At 39.1% G+C, this 19,538-nt stretch overlaps 1 protein-coding gene across 1 annotated transcript in view; it reads left to right on the top strand.

Moving 5' to 3' along the window:
• Positions 1-19,538, top strand: part of LOC124162566 (low-density lipoprotein receptor-related protein 4-like) — a 737,794-nt gene that overhangs the window by 602,052 nt on the left and 116,204 nt on the right. The gene's annotated exons all lie outside the window — the stretch shown is intronic.

Genomic DNA, 19,538 nt, shown 5'->3' with positions numbered 1-19,538 from the left:
ATTCCTCCCATCGATAAGCATACAGAATACAAAGCCAATGAAGCTCTTGCGTTATTTATTATCCGTGACGTAAGGAAAAATGTAAATGAATATGATTTTATTCTATTAATGACTCGTGGCCTGCAGGATTTCACCAATAGGGAACTGTGGGATAACTTAAATATTAGGGCTCCTTTTACAGTTAGGAAAAGTTATTATGAAGTGACAATTCCTGGTGGTACTCAATATTTCCTTTGCTTTGATTGTTATAGTGCATTTTTGATTTCAATAAAAGATGTGGATGATTATAACATGAGATTTTCTAATTACAACATATCACAGGAATATCATAGATACATTGTGACTAGTATAGATTTTCTAATTAGAGACTTTATACAAAATTTCAATTGCTGGTGCTCAAGATGCATCACAAACCCTCTTGTAATTGTTGATGACAGCTCTAGATTGAATATTCCTGCTATATTTAACAGGTTAGGATCGGTGAATATCAGAGTGAAGTCTACTAGAAAGCCCCTTAATATAAAAGACCTATTGTTTAGCAAAGTAAAATCATAATTTTGATTTTTCTAATTGAGATTATAATTCTTTTTATTTCAGTCATACAAAGACACGAAAATGAACACCCTATATCAAATTTGTTTGGTTGCTGTTAGGGAAAAAATTTACGATATGGCGGGTAAACTTTTGAAAGAAGACACTGATTCAAATTACCATTCCAAAAGGAATATTTGGCGTTTTTTGAATTACTACGTTGATATAGTGCTGTGCGAAAAAGAATTCCAAAATTTACCTTTAGAAATTTATGAAGATATTGAAAATATATCAAAATTTTGATTTTTCAAACATTTCCAGGTACAGTAAACCATAAAACGTGAGCTGAATCATTTAGATTTCAATTAAGCACCACCACATTTCTCCCCCAATCACAACATATTATTAATCCAAAACTTAAAATGAATTCTCTTTTTCAACTTTGTTTAAAAACGATTACCAACAATATATTTTCTGTAGCAAAAGAACGACTACGTATTGAGGGATACATAAGTATGCCAATGAATCAACAACACTACTATGATTTGTTGGAATATGAAGTAAGACAAATTTTATATGACAATGAATATATTAATCTACCTCGTGAAATATTTGTTAATCTTGAAAACACCGCACTAGAAATTTTTCGATGGTTTCATTAAAGGATTAATTGTTATTTTTATTATTACAGATTACAAATCAATCATGTCATCCATTAGAGACATCATTTTTAACTTTAAAAACAATGCATACACAACTAAAGAGGATCTTGAACAAGCGTTAGCGTGCATTTACAGAAAAGTAGCTTTTGAAAACGATAGTATTGATGAAATGGAAACTTATCATGAAATGAAAGATGCATTAGATAAGGCACATGGTAGAAAATTTTGCTCTTACTGCGAAATCTTCTATAACATTGATGATGCTATGCCTCATGAGAATACCAATGCACACCGGATGAAAATTAACGAGCAAATAGGGAGAGGGTTCAATGAAATTGAATCAGCAATTAGATCCAGGCTTAAAACCTTTTGGATAACTCCCGAGGGGGATGCTCAGGACGTCGTAACTTTTCTCGATGGAATAAAAAATCTATTGATTGAGAAAATTAGAGAGCAAATAAGGACGAACAGAAGTATAAAGTTCAACCTTGTATTAATTTGCAAATTTCGAAAAGGAGAACATGAGGAGCTAGATACTTCATTTAAAACTAGTAATCACCGTGTCCTACTTGTTGATCAGTTAAATGAGATTGTGGACGAGAAATTTTCTAAACTTTTAAAAGAAAAGTCAGAGTTTCAAGCAAAGGGGTCAGGATGGACTCTAGCTGAAGTTATAGGTTTAGAGCTACGTATTAACAAGTACACCCCTCTTCGAGGTTCTACATTCATCGAGTTACCTACAAAAATTAGGCACACGAAATCCGTTATCAATGTCAAAAATGATGATCAATACTGCTTTAAGTATGCTATATGGGCAAAATATGTAGCCAATCATCCCGAACGAGTTTCAAAATACGATTGTGAGGAATTTCGGGAGACCTATACTTGGAACTGCATTGATTACCCAGTAGATCTGAAGGATATCCCTAAATTCGAGCGTGAAAATAACATTTCAATTAATGTGTTTGGACTAGATGATAAAAACAATGTGTATCCTATAAAAATTGTAGATTATGAGCTCGAGGATCATCGCGACCTCCTCTACATTACCAATGAAACCACTGCTCACTATTGCTGGATAAAGAATTTTGAAAAACTCGTAGGCTCTCAAATAACAAAACACCAACACAAAATATTTATTTGCAAACGGTGTCTAACTTATTACCATGACGTAGAAAATCTCGAATCTCACAAAGACTTATGCAGAGGAACGGGGACACCAAGTAAAATAGTGCTACCAGACGAGGACAATAAATTCTTAAAATTTACCAACATTAATCGCACTTTCCGTGTACCTTACGTGATATATGCCGATTTTGAATGTCTACTTAATAATGTAAGCACATGCGAACCGTGTTCTAATACTTCGTTCACTAACATCATACAGAAGCATGAACCATTCAGCTTTTGTTATATCATGATGACTCCAAACGGATGCGAGGAGCCAGTATTGTATCGAGGGCCTAATGCAGCACGTGTTTTTATTGAAAGTATAAAAGATGAAGCCCAGAAGGTTTTCAAGTTGTACAAAAATACTATTCCTATAACACCACTCACAGAGGAAAAAGAGAGCGCTTTCCAAAACGCATCGACGTGCCACATTTGTGGGAATGAGTTGAACGAGGATAGGGTTAGGGATCACGATCACCTGACGGGACAGTATCGAGGTCCAGCTCATTCCTTTTGCAATGTGCAGTATAAGATGCCTCAATTTCTTCCAATTTTTATTCATAACCTGTCCGCGTATGATGGTCATTTCATTGTACGAGAGCTAGACTATGATGAGAGGGAAATATTCATTATTCCAAATTCTGAAGAAAAATATATCACTTTTTCCAAGTCTATAGAGGATAATTTCAAAATTCGTTTTGTCGATACCTTTCGATTTATGCCCGCTTCTCTTGCTTCTCTAGTCTCGAACCTGACTGAATTTAAAAATACCTCAGAAATTTTTGGTGACAAGACGCGACTAGTTACACGAAAGGGGGTTTATCCCTATGATTACACTGATTCGTTGAATAAGCTCGATGAAACCTTGCTCCCGGACAAGGATAAGTTTTACAACAGATTGAACGATGAGCATGTGTCAGACGAAGATTATGGTCACGCTTTGAACGTATGGTCTTCGTTTGGATGTGAAACACTCGGTGATTACAGTGATGTGTATTTGAAAAGTGACGTCACTCTTCTCGCCGATGTTTTTGAGAACTTTCGTGACGTGTGCTACGGAGCCTACAAGTTAGATCCTGCGTGGTATTACACGGCACCAGGTTTGACATTTGATGCAATGCTAAAATATACCGAAATAGAGCTAGAGCTTTTGACTGATTACGATATGATACTCATGATTGAGAACGGTATCCGTGGTGGAATTTCACAGTGTTGTAAAAGATACTGTGAATCGAACAATAAGTACATGTCAGGTTATGACCCAGGTAAAGATTCGATATTTTTAACCTATCTTGACGCGAATAATCTCTACGGATGGGCACTCTCCAGACCCCTTCCTTACGGTGAATTTCGGTGGTTAACTCAGGAGGAAATTGACGATTTTAGCGTGAAAAATGTTCCCGATGACAGTGAAAAAGGATATATTCTCGAAGTGGATCTTGAGTACCCACATCGGCTGCACGATACGCATTCAGATTTCCCTCTTTGCCCGGAAAACAAGACACCACCTAACGGTAAACATGAAAAACTTTTGACCACCCTCGAAAATAAAAGTAAATATGTAATTCATTACATGAACCTGAAACAGGCATTAGAATTAGGCATCATACTCAAAAAAGTGCACAGAGTTATCGAGTTCAAACAGTCTTCGTGGTTAAAGACCTATATTGACCTAAATACAGATCGTCGAAAAGTTGCTAAAAATGAGTTTGAGAAGGACTTTTACAAGCTCATGAATAACGCCGTATTTGGCAAGACAATGGAGAATGTAAGGAAACGGATGAATATGCAATTAGTGACAAGCGAAAAAAGACTTCAAAAATTAATCAATAAATCGACATTTTTGGATAGGACAATTTTCAACGAGTCTTTAGTAGCCGTTCACATGCGGAAAGCCACCATCAAAATGGTTAAGCCAATATACATTGGTTTCTGCGTTCTCGATCTCAGCAAAACTCTAATGTACGACTTTCATTACCGTACCATGCTGCCCAAGTACCAAAATAAATTGTCACTCGCCTACACAGACACTGACAGCTTCATTTATGAGATTAGAACGGATGATGTATACAGAGATATGCTAGAATACCTAGATGCATTCGACACCTCGAATTATCCAAAAGAACATCCGTGTTATTCTGAGACGAATAAAAAAATTATTGGAAAGTTCAAAGACGAATGCGATGGTCTCATTATGACGGCTTTCGTTGGATTAAGAAGCAAATTGTACTCATTCAAGATGGAATCGGGTAAAGAAAAAAAGAAGGCAAAGGGGATAACGAAATCTGTGAAGGAAAAATGCCTAAAATTTGGTGATTATATTAATTGTTTAAAAGAGAACTCGACGCAATTTCGAAAGATGAACGTAATCCGTAGCAAAATGCACGAGTTATACACTGTTAAAATAAATAAGGTGACACTAAATGCATCCGATGATAAACGATATATTTGCGAGGATGGAATGAATACGCTTGCTTGGGGTCATTACAGAATTCCGCGAAAGCGTACACATGATCAGGCATTTGGTAACGATTGATATTGATAAAAACTAGTTTCCTAGTTATCATAATTTCAGTGTTAATCATGACGTTAGCCTGGAAACATCCTTTTACATGCATCTGCGCGGGTCCGTCAGGTTGTGGAAAAACCACATTTGTCACGCAGTTTTTGGAAAAATTGGATTATATGATAGATAGTCCAATAGAGCAAGTGGTTTGGTGCTGTGCCCCAGGAAGTGAGCCTAACATACGAATACCAGTTGAATTTTACTCTGAAATACCTCCTTTCGAAGAATTTGGTGGTGTTCCTACTTTGTACGTTATAGATGATTTAATGAGTGAGGGAGCCTACAGCAAAGATGTGTGTAGATTATTCACCAGAGGTAGCCATCATTTTAACATTTCGGTGTTTTTGATCACGCAGAATATTTTCTATCAAAGCCAGCAATCGAGAAACATATCATTGAATTCAAAGTATATTGTAGCGTTCAAAAATCCCAGAGATAAGTTACAATTTGGTCATTTAGCTAGGCAGGTCTATCCGGAAAAATCGGGGGAATTGGAGAGGGTATATAAACAGGTTACGCAAGAACCATTCGGTTATTTGGTTCTAGATCTTGGTCAGGACACGGACGACAGATTCCGCTTTAGAACCAAAATTTTTCCCCAAGACGGGGCCACTGTCATTTACATGCCCCAACGCGATGAAAAGATTGAAGAACAATAAACACTTGCTCCACGTCCTAAAATCTGCAAAGCCTAAATTACGTACTGCCATATTGAATAGCTCGGACGAGGAGTTGATTAAAACAATTTGCGATTGTTGCCTCAATACTCTAAACGGAAATCATAAGATTGATAAGCGATTGAAACGAAAATTATCCAAGCATCGTAACACACTGAGAAAGTTGGCTGAACGGAGGACGAGTGTAAAAAGAAAACGAGCACTTCTCGTACAAAAAGGTGGCTTTTTGCCATTACTACTGGGTTCGATTTTAAGCGGTGTGATCGGTAGCCTGCTGGGAAAATGAGTTTGCAGAAAATGCTCGTAGTGAGTCCCGAAGTCTTTGATCGAAGTCATGCAAAGGCTAGGTTGAGTAAATTGGATAAGGAAATGAAACTTGTGTTAGCGAGTAAAGGGCTCAAGGATATTGACAAGTGGCATTTGTATAAAAGAATACTCGATAAATATCTCGACTCAGTGTCAGACTTTAAATCTCCCGTACACGTTCCGATAGTGAAACACTCACCACCAACACGGCTATATGAGGGTAGCGATGCAATGAGAAGGCGGTTAGACGAAATTAGGAGGACAAATTCAGAGTTGGATTCGACATGGGCACGAATAAAGGAACAAATCGAAAGCGATTCTCCACCGAGAAAAATGAAGCGTATAATAGCAACTCCAAGAGAGCCAAGCACACCTCCAAGGGAGCAAAGAACATCTCCAAAGGAGCGATGGACATCTCCGAGACCAATTCCAAGGCGAAGCAAGCGAAAAAGGGTACCAAAAATGTTCGGGGCAGAGTGGGACACGACGTAATAGCTAGCGTGTACAACAATCCCGCACATCCTGCTGGTTTTTCCACAGATAAAAAATTAAATAAAGCGACTGGAATCCCTATAAAAACAATTCGCGAGTGGTTGGAATCTCAAGAAGCGTACACGCGTCACAAGCCGGTGAGAAAAAAGTTTGTTAGAAACCGTTACGAAGTAAACTATATAGATGAGTGTTGGCAATGTGATTTAAATGATTTGAGAAGTTTGAAAAAATACAACAATGGGTTCTGTTACATTTTAACCGTAATAGACATATTTTCCCGTTATGCGTGGGCTAGTCCTCTCAAGTCAAAAAGACCAGAGGAAATTATAGAAGCATTTAAGGTCATATTTCGCGAGCGCAAACCATTGAAAATTCAGAGCGATAAGGGAGGGGAATTTGTTAATAGCAAGTTTAAAAGTTTTCTCTCGAATCAAGGTGTAAAGTTTTACACTACAAATAATCCAGAAATTAAAGCTAGCCTCGTGGAACGCTTTAATCGAACTCTCAAGACAAAAATGTATAAATATTTTACAAAATACGCAACTTACAAATATATCGATGTGCTTCCAAAACTCATCAGTTCTTATAACCATAGTACGCATTCTAGCATTAGGATCGCTCCCTCTCAAGTGAATGCTAAAAATGCATTTATCATTGCTAGTCGGAGAAAAAGCTTAAAGAAGACGGATGCAAAATTTAATAAAGGTGATTATGTGAGGATTAGTAAAGAGAGGATTCCATTCACCAAAGGATACACACCAAATTATACCAAGGAAATATTTCAAGTTACAAACATTGATCGAATGAAACTAATACCAACCTATAAATTGAATGATTTGAACGGGGAGGATATAAAGGGTAGTTTCTATGCGGAAGAATTAGTCAAAGTTAACGTGTCTCCTGACACGGAGTACAGGATCGAGAAAATATTGAGACGTCGGGGGAGTGGTCCTAATTTGGAGTATTTTATCAAGTGGGACGGATACCCACCGTCTTTTAACTCGTGGATTTCAGCTTCTTCCGTGCGTAAAATATGAACGAATTTTATCTTACACTACCCAGCGATAGCTCGAGGGATTTTTTCCCAAGAAATACAATCGCTCATTATCGTACAAAGTTGAGTCATCGCATCGATTTAGAAAATAACGAGTGGTATGTCGGTCTAGCTGAGATTTCGATTCCTTCTATTGAGGTAAAAAAAGTTTCCAAAGACACACCAGCTGTTATCGAAAACTTTACTCCAGCGCCTCGCGTAGCAGACGAATTGCCTCCTAAGGATAATAGGACCCGGAGTGAAGAGGGATTAGTTCGAGGGGATAAAGAAGTTATAAATGTGAAACTTTTAGATGATTCATACTTTACAATCCCCATTGGTACTTATGACAGTATTGCGGCGGCATTTTCAAAACCATATATTACCTCCAGTACACGAAAACAAACGTACATTTCAAATGAAGTAATGCGTTATATTGATAAACTGAGTGTAAGGATTAACCAGGTTGGAGTTGATGAACGCATATTACCACGGTCTGCGCAAATTTTTGCGAGCGGAGTAAAATACTCGTTGTCTCCGGGAACGTATGATTCGTTTGCTAACTTATTCAATAGAACTTTGTCAGGCTTTAGTGGAAAAGGCAAGGAAAAGATAAAAAATGACCTATCATTATTATCGGCTGTTCTTATTAGATTATCATTTAAAGATTCAACGTTGACAGATGATGAGTTAGCTGAAATCATCGATGATGCCAGGGTAGAGATTTACACTAAAGACGGCATAGGAAACAGAGGAAAAAGAAGCATTGCAACCTCCTCAAAAAATGTTTACGTTTACACAGATATAATAAAACCGCAGTTGGTGGGTGACACTTTGAGTCGATGCATCCGCATCATAAATGTCAAAATTGGTGAATATCAAACTTTCAATCCGATTTATTATTTTCCCGTGGAGAAAAACAATATCGAGAGTGTTGAAATTCTTTTTGCAGATAAACTCGGTGAAGCAATTTCTTTTCATAGTGGGGAGCAAAGCTCGATAGTTGTGCTACACTTTATAAAAAAGAATTGATTCACGTTAGTACATCATTTTACGACGAGATGGCGCCGGTGATGGATCGATATTATAGTTATTATTCAAAACAGGTGGGAGGAGAGATTGGATCCTTGTATAGAGCTTCTTATAGGGTGCAAAAGGGACGAGGTATCGGGAGTTTCCTCGCGGGATTGTGGCGATTTGCAAAACCTTTGCTATTTAGCGGGCTTAAGACTGTTGGTAAGGAGGCCGCGAGCGCTGGGGCAGCAGCTCTTGGAGACCTTGGAACAAAACCGGTTAAGGAGATACTGCGCAGTAGAATAAACGAGGCAGGTCAGAACTTGAAACGCAAGGCCGAGGAAAAGATAAAAGGCATGTCTGGGGGTGGGTTGAGGATCGCGAAACGTCCAAGGTTAAATAAAATAAAACATAGCTGCGTAAGAAAAAAGCGACAGTCGATGAGGAGTCGAAGAGGAAAGAAGGTTGTTGGAGGAGATATTTTTTCGCGATAATGGCAGAGCATATGCTGACTTCGTTGGATTTATTTCAGCCCAATCCGCCGGTGCAAACTAACATCTTGGCAAAAAGACTCGTGTCCTACAAACCCATATCTTCGCTAGATAATCGATCGGTTATAGAATTCCTGATCAAAGACTCTGGGGATGCGTATAAGGATTTGAATAGTATATATCTTAGACTTAAAGTGAAACTTTGCAAAAAAGACGGGACTGATTACAATGAATCCGCTACCAATCAACCGGGAGTAGTGAACAATATTCTGCACTCTCTGTTCGAGCAGTGTAACGTTTATTTCAATGGGACGTTGGTCACACCATCAGAGGATAATTACCATTACAGAAGCTACCTGGAAAATGTGTTAAATTATGGAACAGATGCGAGCAAAACACATTTACGAAATGTGGGGTGGGAGTTGGACACGGGAGACGATATTAACTTGACAGATACTTCAAATTCTGGCTATACAAGGCGTAAGGGTTGGTTTAAGAACAGTGCAGAGGTTGAGTTGTATGGTAAACTGCACGTAGATGTTTTTAATCAGATACAATTAATGATGGATCGAGTAGACATCGGTATAAGACTATTGCTCTCTAATCATGCTTTCCATCTTATGGGAGGGAATGATGATGGACTATTGAAAATTTTAGACGCAACTTTATACGTTCAACATTTCGATATTAACCCATCCATTTTAGTTGCACATAATAAAATCCTGGAAAACAACAATGCCAAATATCACTACAAGCGTACCGAGTTGAAAACCTTTACTGTTCCTTCTGGTGGACGAACTTTAAGCCTTGACAATGCGATCGTGGGTCGAATACCTAATGTAATTATTTTTACAATGGTGGATAATGAAGCATATGCGGGAAGTTTGAATAAGAATCCATTTGCTCTCTCTCACTATTCGCTCGAGAATTTTTCACTCTTTGTGAACGGTGTGCAAATTCCGTCCGAGGGATTACAATGCAATTTTTCAAGTAAAAAGTATTGGGCGCGAGCGTATGACACAATATTCTCAGGAAGTGGGATAAAGCATTACAATCGGGGCAATCAAATCACTTACGATATGTTTGGACACGGTTATTTTATGCTAGTCTTCGATCTAACACCCGATGATTCGGGTAATGAGGACTATATAAGTTTAGGAGATAGAGGTGTGGTGAGAATAGAGGCAAGATTTGAAAACGAATTATCGAGAACGGTTACGTGTTTACTTTTCTCAGAGTATGATGCAACAGTGGAAATTGATAAAAACAGAAACATTATCACAAACTTTTAGTCATGGATGGAATTCAAATTAACAGGTTACTAAGACCACTCAATATATTTCGCGGAGTTTACGCATCCGATAGGTTACCAAAATCACCACGAAATGGAGTTTACATAATAAATTTAGATCCATCTAAATTACCGGGTTCACACTGGGTTGCAGTCTATTTACATAACAATTATGCAGAGTATTTTGATTCCTACGGCTTACCTCCTTTTGTTTCAAATATAAGTAATTTTTTAAAGTCATTCTCAGTCACTCGCAATCACGTTCAAATTCAAAGCTTTCGTTCGGATATTTGCGGTGAATACTGCTGCCTCTATACCGCTAGTAAATCATTAGGTCAAACACTGCACAAATTCCTCACACACTTTCATCACACCATCCCTCATCTCAACGACTGTCGAGCCCTGAAGCTGTTTCATCAGACCTTCAAGCGGGTTCGGCGGGCCAAATGTCATCCCAGAGCTCAGCGGTGCTGTTCCCGAATAAATACGATGAGCAGGAAGAGGAGGTGATTATTTGAGAAGAAACAGCCGCAGAATGCAGATCGTGGTATCTGTGACTTATAGCCAAGGTGGGGTGACGGAGCTTGCAGCCGTCGACGTGGATTCAAATCGTTTATTTTGGGGCAGTTTCAAGAAACATGGGAAGCTCATCGCTGGAGGAAAGAAGCTACGTTTCCCAGACCCCTTACAACGAGATGAGACATCCTTCAACGAAGGATTCATTTCACACACCGAACTTTCAACTACCTTGGAAGCTATGACTGAGGGTGCAACCGCTCTCTACGCATTCAGCGAAGCAGAGTGTGAGTTCCTGACCGATTTGACGGGACGCACTTTCATCTCTCTCGAAAAAGAGTTAAACTGTCCCCCTCCCGAAAAATGTTCCTTTCTTGCCTTTTCCTGCCTCAATCCTTGTCACAAATTGCGCAACAGCACTTGCGCATTGAGAGATGCACATTCTCTCGCCCAGTGGTTCCAGTATAACCGTCTCAAAACCGAAGTTGATCCTTGCCCGGATGACTGTTCCCCCACCCCTCCTCCTACATCAACCTCTAAATAAGGACGGTTACGTCACCATACGCCAGTCGTCATGCAGTCATCGGTGGATGCAGACCATCAGTCTCCTCCGGTGAAGAGAAAGAAACCTGCTGGAAATTTTATTCCTTCTATTGGACAATCGGACAATTTACTTCTTCAAACTGTGTATTATTTGAACAAAACAAAGACAAAGAGTGTGTGTATTGGTTACGATCCTGGTAGAGACTTTGAATCAGTTGTGCAATTTAATCAAGTTGGAAAAAAAAGTGTAATTGTTTCACAAAGCGAGTGGGCAAACATCTTGAACTGTGAAAAGGATGTGGATTTGTTCTTTTACAAAGGAGAAAAGCATTTTTTAACTTCCTGTTTGGCTTACGCGAATTACTTTGGGAAGACTCATTTGGTTATTAAAAAGACCTTTAATTTAAAGCAAGAAGAGTGGTTTGCATTGGTGAAACTCTTCAAGCTGATTGATTTATTTCTCCAGAGACTTTCAGCTAGTCGTGACAAAGTGAGACATTTTCTCGCCACAAAATTAGCAAAGAATATCACAGATTGTGATTTTGAAAGACTTGAATTAGAGATGGTACTCATAGCGTATGGTTCGGCTGATGAATAGCCTGTGTGAGTGAAAGGCTTTCTAACCTCTGGCGTGAATGAAAGTTCCGTAAGTTAGAGAGTCTTGATGTAAGTTCAACCCCTGGCATTGGGTGTAAAAACCTTGTAAGTTGGACATACATCACGATGGGTGCCATTGTCGAATTTCAAGGATTTACGGGTAGCAATGGACATTTTATTGTCAAAGAATTGGCAATTATCGCTGTCCAGAATAAATGCTGTAATACGTGGTTATTTAAATCACCACAGAGATTGCTCTTTACAAAAGAGTCTTCTTGGCTGAGAAACAACTATCACGGCTTGTGCGAATACTCTGGAGATGTGGATTATTCAGAACTGGAGAGTATACTTCACAATTATACTAAAAATTTTAAATATCTATTCACAAAGGGTGCTCAAAAAGCTGCCTTCTTAACAAGTCTTCTTCCCAAGGGAATTTGTGTGGCTAATCTGGAACTTTATGGGTGTCCTTCATTCACGAAATTGACCACGAATGAGGGTTGTTTAATTGAAATTCATATGGATGGTAATCTACAATGTGCCAGAAAAAATTGTTTTAAGCTAGCTGATTGGTGTATACGAAATAAAATATGTTAGATTTTCTAGTCAAATGTATCATTTTATTGTTTTACATCATCATGTTCACTTTGATCATTTACGATGCTATACAATTGAGACAATATGATTGTATCTGGGGATATTTAATCGAATGTGGTTATTTAAACGAGAGTGCTAGAGAACTGTCTGCGCTCAGACGTGCTGTTCAATTGTTTCAAGAGGATTATAACATAAGTATGAGTGGGGAAATGAACTATGAAACCATGTATATGGTGAACAATGTAACAAACTCATCTGTGTGTGGTTGAAGAAAATAAACTTTTGTTGTTAAAATTTACCCTGGTCTTTCATTTCGAAATAAAAAACACATAGTATAGTATTTAATATATTTATTGTTAATAAATATACATATCAACTTCAATTTTGAGTATAAACTTTATCACTCTCAGACGGGTACCTTTAATGGCGTCTGTGGTACCATAATCCACTTTTGATTTTCTATGGTCTGTATAACAAACAGGTTTTGGTCCGTCAATACAATCACTTTGAGTCCTCGTTACTCCTCCTTTTGCGTAGACTCGGGGCTGGTAGCACTCGTACACATCCAACCAGATGATTGGGTGCTGCTTGTCCGCGAGGCGTCGCTTTTCCGGATCGGTGATGTCATCCTGGTTCGTTATGTTAAATCTCTCCACTACACCATTCTCATTCTCGAAGCCGGAGAAAGTCACTTTATGTCCGATCACTTCAAATATCTTTCTCTGGTGTCGGAATACGCAGTAGTAAACTTCGTTAAAAAGTACCGAGAGCACAAAATCTGTGCCTCGTTGAGGGATGTACACGATGTAAGTATCCGGATCTGACTGCTTCTCCACCCGGAGATTGGTGTCCTCCAGGGAGGCTTCGGGATCTCTTCGCAGCTCAGCAACAGTTCTGGAGGTCATGTTAACGTTGAATGAGGTAATAATCACTCGGGAGTCATTTATATGCAGGAGTGGGAGGAGTCACGTTGCAACCACACGTGTTAAGACCTTGGTAACTGCTAATGGGAACATATCCAACTCGAGTGGGAGAAGCTATGGGCTCGGCACGTGTCTGGAATGCACCGGGAGTGAAAGGGAACGCTTAATTTGACCTTGTCCCAGCTTCGGCATTTTGATACTACTTTCTTCATTTTCACTTTCTGGCTTAACTTCAAAATTCTCAGACTCAGAGGAACGAGCTAACTCACTTAAAACATCTTCCTTAGTTCGCAGTTCACCCGTAACTAATCCAGTGTAAAAACGCTTCGGTGAATGTCGAATAAAACTCCGAAAACGAAATGTACTCACTTGCAGAAAAACTCGCACCAACAGTACACTGAGGTACTCCAATAAGGTTCCAAAAAAGTAATGAGATGTAAGATTTCACTTTTTCCCGGCGTATGATGGCGGTGAATTCTTCTCGGGTTTCCATCCGGGTGAGCTCCATCTCCATCGCTGCCGACGTTTCGATAGAATAGAAACAATGACGATAGAAAAGGATTCTATCGAAACGTCGGCAGCGATGGAGATGGAGCTCAACCGGATGGAAACCCGAGAAGAATTCACCGCCAAGTAATGAGATGTGCCACGGCCACAGCAAGCAAAGTAACTGACAGCTCGTCAAGCTCAAATAAAAGTAAAGGGAGTCGGCCGCGGCCATTGTTGCCGAATCAAATTTACAGCAAAGCTTTGTATTATATTTAAAATAGTAAAAGTAGCATAGAAAAGTTATGAATTCAAAAGATGATATCATCACAAATACAAATTTAAGCAAAAAATCGTTACCACTGCTTATGCCTCCTTGGAATTTGGATCGCTGCGCCCGTTAGCGACGCGAGTGGAGACTTTTGGAAACCTATTTAAATGCGCCGTGGGTGACAATACATTTAGAGGCCGAATGGGGCAATTTCCATTGCAATATTTGGGCCTTGCGCTTTGGTTATAGTTTTGGATATATTTTATATCTATCAATTTATTTTTTTTTATTTCCACACCACCGAAAACAGCGCTATATGGCCTTTAAATTGGGGTTTTCATAACATTTAACGATTAAACTTACACAAACACCCATCCCCTGGATAGCTGGGAAATGTACCAGGCGGGACTGGAACCCGCGACCTTCGATTTGGTGGGCGAGAACTTTACCTCGCCGCCTCAGAAGTCAAAAAATTCGATAATGACAACTATTACTTTTTAGAATAAACTGATGGCTTCCCTTGAATTTATACTACTGGTAATGCTGAATGAGAATAAGTCCCCCTCAAAACGTATCATTTTTTTCCCATCTGTGCAATTTTTTAATTTTTTTAAATTGTAATCTCTTACTGGTTGGCCGTTGGTTCGTCACATTCCTTTCTAAAAAATTTAAAATTAAAATATTTATTGGCAAAAATTTGAACCTTCCACTTCGGGTAAAAATCTCATTTGAGTTTTTGAAAGCGTTGATAATCAAGGTAAAGTGATTTAGAGTTCACTTGATGACGTAAGAAGTGACACATGGCATCAAGTGAACTCAAAATCAAATAAACGTGGTTTTTAGTGCTTTTGAACACGCCCTAAGCGATGACTCACGATCCATCAGATGAAGTATATATACTTCAGGAACGTTGAACAAGAGAGAGGTTTTCGTGGAATAGGAATATATTGCCATGATAATGAACAGAGGGGAAAAACGGTTGAAACCAAATAAAAACAGGCATCGGTGCTCCTTGAAGGCTTCTTGGTGGGAGAGGATTGCCTTTCGAAGAAGATGCTAGGGTAGGAACTTTATGGAGGCTGGTTGGAGGGATTCTTGGAAGGGAAATGAATGCAATGGCGCAAGTGGATTCTTTGGACGCAAACAGATCGGAAATCGCCCGTCGTCCACCGTGTTGACGAAGCTCAAGAGGGCGAGATCAATCAATCTGCTGTTGGGAAGACGTCAGCGCTGGAAAATGAAGGTAGCAAATGGAACTCGTGACTAATAATGATAAAATAATAACAAAATTCCTTTATTCGGGTGAGGTTGAGACTAAGAAGTCCCCTCTTCCACCTAACCCATCGATAGCGTCAATGCAAACATATTAAAAAGTAGTAGACAAACGTTTACAATACAAAGGATATACAATATTCAATATTTGTGAGATGTCAAAAATATGAACAACTGTATGCGAAAATTTTGTGGAAAAAAGATTTCTGTTTGTGGGAAAAAGCATGAGGATAAGGGTGTAGTATCCTTCAGCGAAAAAACCCACTGCAGGAAAACGCCCACAGAAGAAAAACCTGCGAAAACCTACTGAGTGAAAGCTAAAGTCGTGCTATTTGTCAAATACAACATGGTTAATGAGGTACAAAGTATGCAGGGGCGCCGACTTATAAAAAATATTGGGGGGCCCATATCGGAGGTCTTTCCCCGGGAAGAGGTTAAATTCAAAGTTTGTCGCAGCACCCAAACACTACCATGATTCACACTACTAATTCAGTTAACCTGCTTAACCTTATAATTATTTGTTTCAACACACATTGTTAAATTTATTTAAAAGGTAACTATCGTCAAACATGGGAAATAAAAATTACCAATATATTTTTGTGATTTCACAAAGCATAACATAACTTAATTATTTTCTTGAATTATTGAGGGGGCTCCGCCCCCCCAAACGAATCTTTGAGGGGGCTCGGGCCCCCTCAGGCCCCATGGAGTCGGCGCCACTGAAAGTATGCACAAATATTACACATGCAATTAAGATATAAAATATAACATATATATACAAGCATTTAGTGATACATATCACTTTGTCATAGGTGCTGCTCAGTGTCATGTATATTTACCAGCTAGTTGTGAAGTGAAAAGTGCTTTGTGTAGCCTCCTCTTAAAATATGCCAATGATGATGAGTTATTAGTTGAAAGGTTAAGATTATTCCATTCCCTATATGAAGTAACGGTAAATGATTTGTTGTATATGACAGTTCAAACTAATTCACAAACTCATGATTAACTTTTTGGTACATTATAAGTTTTCTTTGATATTACACTATAACTTATACCACTATCTCGTATCCCTTCGGAGGGAAGGGTCGTCAATAAGGTTCAAAAAATAAGCTGAAAATCTGGTGATACAAAAACACCTGACTAATATCGAACAAAAAGCTGTCTTGCCATAGACTTGCCAGATTGTGAGGAGGTTTCTGGGCCGGGTGTGATCCGGTAATGTAGTATATGGTGAAATCTCTGCCTTAACACCCGGGCCTGATCCTGATTTATCTTTAGGATAGGTGAGTACTTCCAGTTGTTACGAACAAGCTTAGAGAGTGAAAAAAATCGAAAATGATAATAATATAATATGGTATAATGTGGAATAAAATAATATAAAAATACGAACTCTGACATGACAACATATGTTGTAAGAATGTTTATTAAACGCCGCAGTGACATAGTCGAGTATGACTTGGTTCTAGCTCGCTTTGATTTTTCCGGAACTCTTTTATTCAGAGGTAAACGTAAAATGGAAAAAAATTATAATAATTTCGTCTTTATTAATTTCCGTCCACAGAATAGTGGCTTTAGATATTCATCCACTTTGAGGACTAGACGATGCATGCATCACCATCTGCTCTTTATCTATCGTAGGTGTATCAGTGAGAGGCCCATTGTATGGCTTCAGCGCCGCTTACATCAAGCACGTATCCTTCGTAATGACGTCATCACGGAGGCAGAGCATCCTTCTTCGGGTGCGCTTATCTCCAAGGGAACATCATCTCACGGCGAGTGCTCCTCACCAAAGATTGTCTCGCCAATGATAGAGACTGGTGTCTCCCCCTATTAATCTATAAAATTCTATCGATCTGCTAGCCTCGGGCAATCTGCAAGTTTTTCTTCCTTGCCCTTGGAGCAACGTGACTTATGGCTGTTCGAGAAACATATTCGCAAACTTATCTCGAAGAGAGCATAAACTGAGCACTCAACATAAATGTGAATACCGGCGTTGGAAAAACTTTTTTGTGGTAACCAGTAGCGGATCCAAGATATGGACAAGGGGGGGAGGGGGGCTACGTGGGGGTTGAATTCCAGCAGTAGTGGTGGTCGGAAAAAAATTACCATTCTTAATTAAGGCAGTGCTGGAAGGAAAGGGAGGCCTCCAGATCACTTCTTGAACACTCCATGGAAACCTACCTTAATCGGTAGAATACTATAATAATAATCTAGTGTAAATTGGATACCCAAGGGGGAGGGTAATCCTCTTAGATCAGCCACTGATGGTAACTTTCATCGTGTTCCGACTCGGCGTCCATTGTCAAGGCTACCCAAATAAGTCACCATGAGAATAGGCGACCATTAGGAGCCAGAAACGTCAGCTGCCTTTAATTTTCTCATTCGGTGAGGTTTCCAGGAGACGTTCGTCCATATTATTCGCTGGGAAAGTGTTTAATGATTTATTGTTAATAATATGTACTGAATGAATGCAAGATTCTGCGTTCCCTAGCTCAGGTAGTCACAACAGGGAGCCGCTATTTTCCCAGGCAGATCAGAAAAGGCTTTGAAGTCCACAAAACCCATACCTTAAACAGAGAGCAATCAGAAACAGGAAGAGAGAGCTGAGCAATCAGCGCTCAGTGCCATATAAGGCGGCAAACAATACAGGCCCTCACCTTCGACCTAAAGACGAAAGCAAGATTGATTTTGAAAATGATGTATTTCATAGAGAAACAACGCGACTGAAGAGTCCGGAATCTTGTTTCGTCACCAGCAACGCCGTGGAAACCTACGCAATAATACTTAAATCCTTCTGTGGGCACTGGAAACCTTACTTGTGTTTGTCCTCACCGACACCTTCCTCTATCGCCGCCTGTGTCCAACTTCTTCAATCTTCTCTGAAGTCATTTCCTCACTTCGCCTCTCCACCTTTTGCCTTCTGAGCCTTCCAATAAATGTTTTCACATTCAGTTTTTCCTTCTGAGCGTTACCATCCATCGTATTTGTCCAAAATCCCTCGATATATGTGTCAGTCATCTCTATCTTTTGCCTCTTAATAAACAGAGAATACCTGGTTCCAATTAAAGTGGAATTCTCTCAATTCTCCATTTTTCTTCTCCTTCAATTACTCCGTTCTTTCACCGGACCAGATTTTTTTCTGGAAATTTTACTTCCATGTCATTTTTTTTCTATTTTTTGCTAATATAATGATAATAATGTTATTACGTAAAATATAACGGGTTAATATGATGAAATGTAAAAAATATTACACATCTAATACTTTCTCGCGAAGTATTATCACTTTCGCTGACGAATTGTGTAATGATTTTTGTTGCCACTATACATAAGTATTCATATCCTTTTACTAGCAAGTAGAAATCGTATTTATAATAATATGGATTCCAATTAGTAATCATTGCATTCCTTCTATTTCCAGGTAAGTGTATCCCATGAACTTTCATCAATTTTTGAGCTAATGCTACGCTGAAGGGGTTTTGGGAAAAGTGAGGAGTTGGTGAAATCTGTGAGTATCGAAAGCATCTGTAAATATAGATAGGAAAAACTAAATGATTGTAAAATAGTCTACTTCTACATCTAGATACCACTCAGCAAGCCGCCTCAATAGGGCTGTGGCGGGGAGTGTTTGGGCACCAGCCGTTATGAAATAAATACGGAATACTCTAATGAAGTTCCACCTGGCATTTATTAAAGTCGCTTATTTTTCAAGGGGAAAAACGAATTCCCATACCTGTTCGTTCGGAGAACTATATCTCTTGATTCATCGTTTTTTCGAGGCTGGAAATATCGTGGGGTTCTAATATTATGTTCTCTGTTTCGCTCTGAAAGATATCCATTCTCAATTGCTCAAGCAATCTACGCCTAACGCGCACCCTCCGAGTCTCTAGCGGCTTCCACCTTAATCCGTTTTGCATATTTGTAACGCTTTCTTTACGCCCGTAGCAGTTTTCCTCCGTATTTTATTAAGGTCACGGTTTAATAGTTTCTGCGTCAGATCCCTAGTGCTCGCTGCATATTCAGGTTGTCCCCAGATGAGAGTGAAATACCACCTCTATTTTACTTTTTCATCCGTAAAACTTCCCTCAATTTGCTTGTCGAAT

The sequence above is a fragment of the Ischnura elegans genome, chromosome 7, assembly GCF_921293095.1.
Source record: "Ischnura elegans chromosome 7, ioIscEleg1.1, whole genome shotgun sequence".
NCBI classification, from domain to species: Eukaryota; Metazoa; Arthropoda; class Insecta; order Odonata; family Coenagrionidae; genus Ischnura; species Ischnura elegans.
Note: the sequence above shows the minus strand (reverse complement) of the source record. Positions and strands in the feature narration are given on the sequence as shown.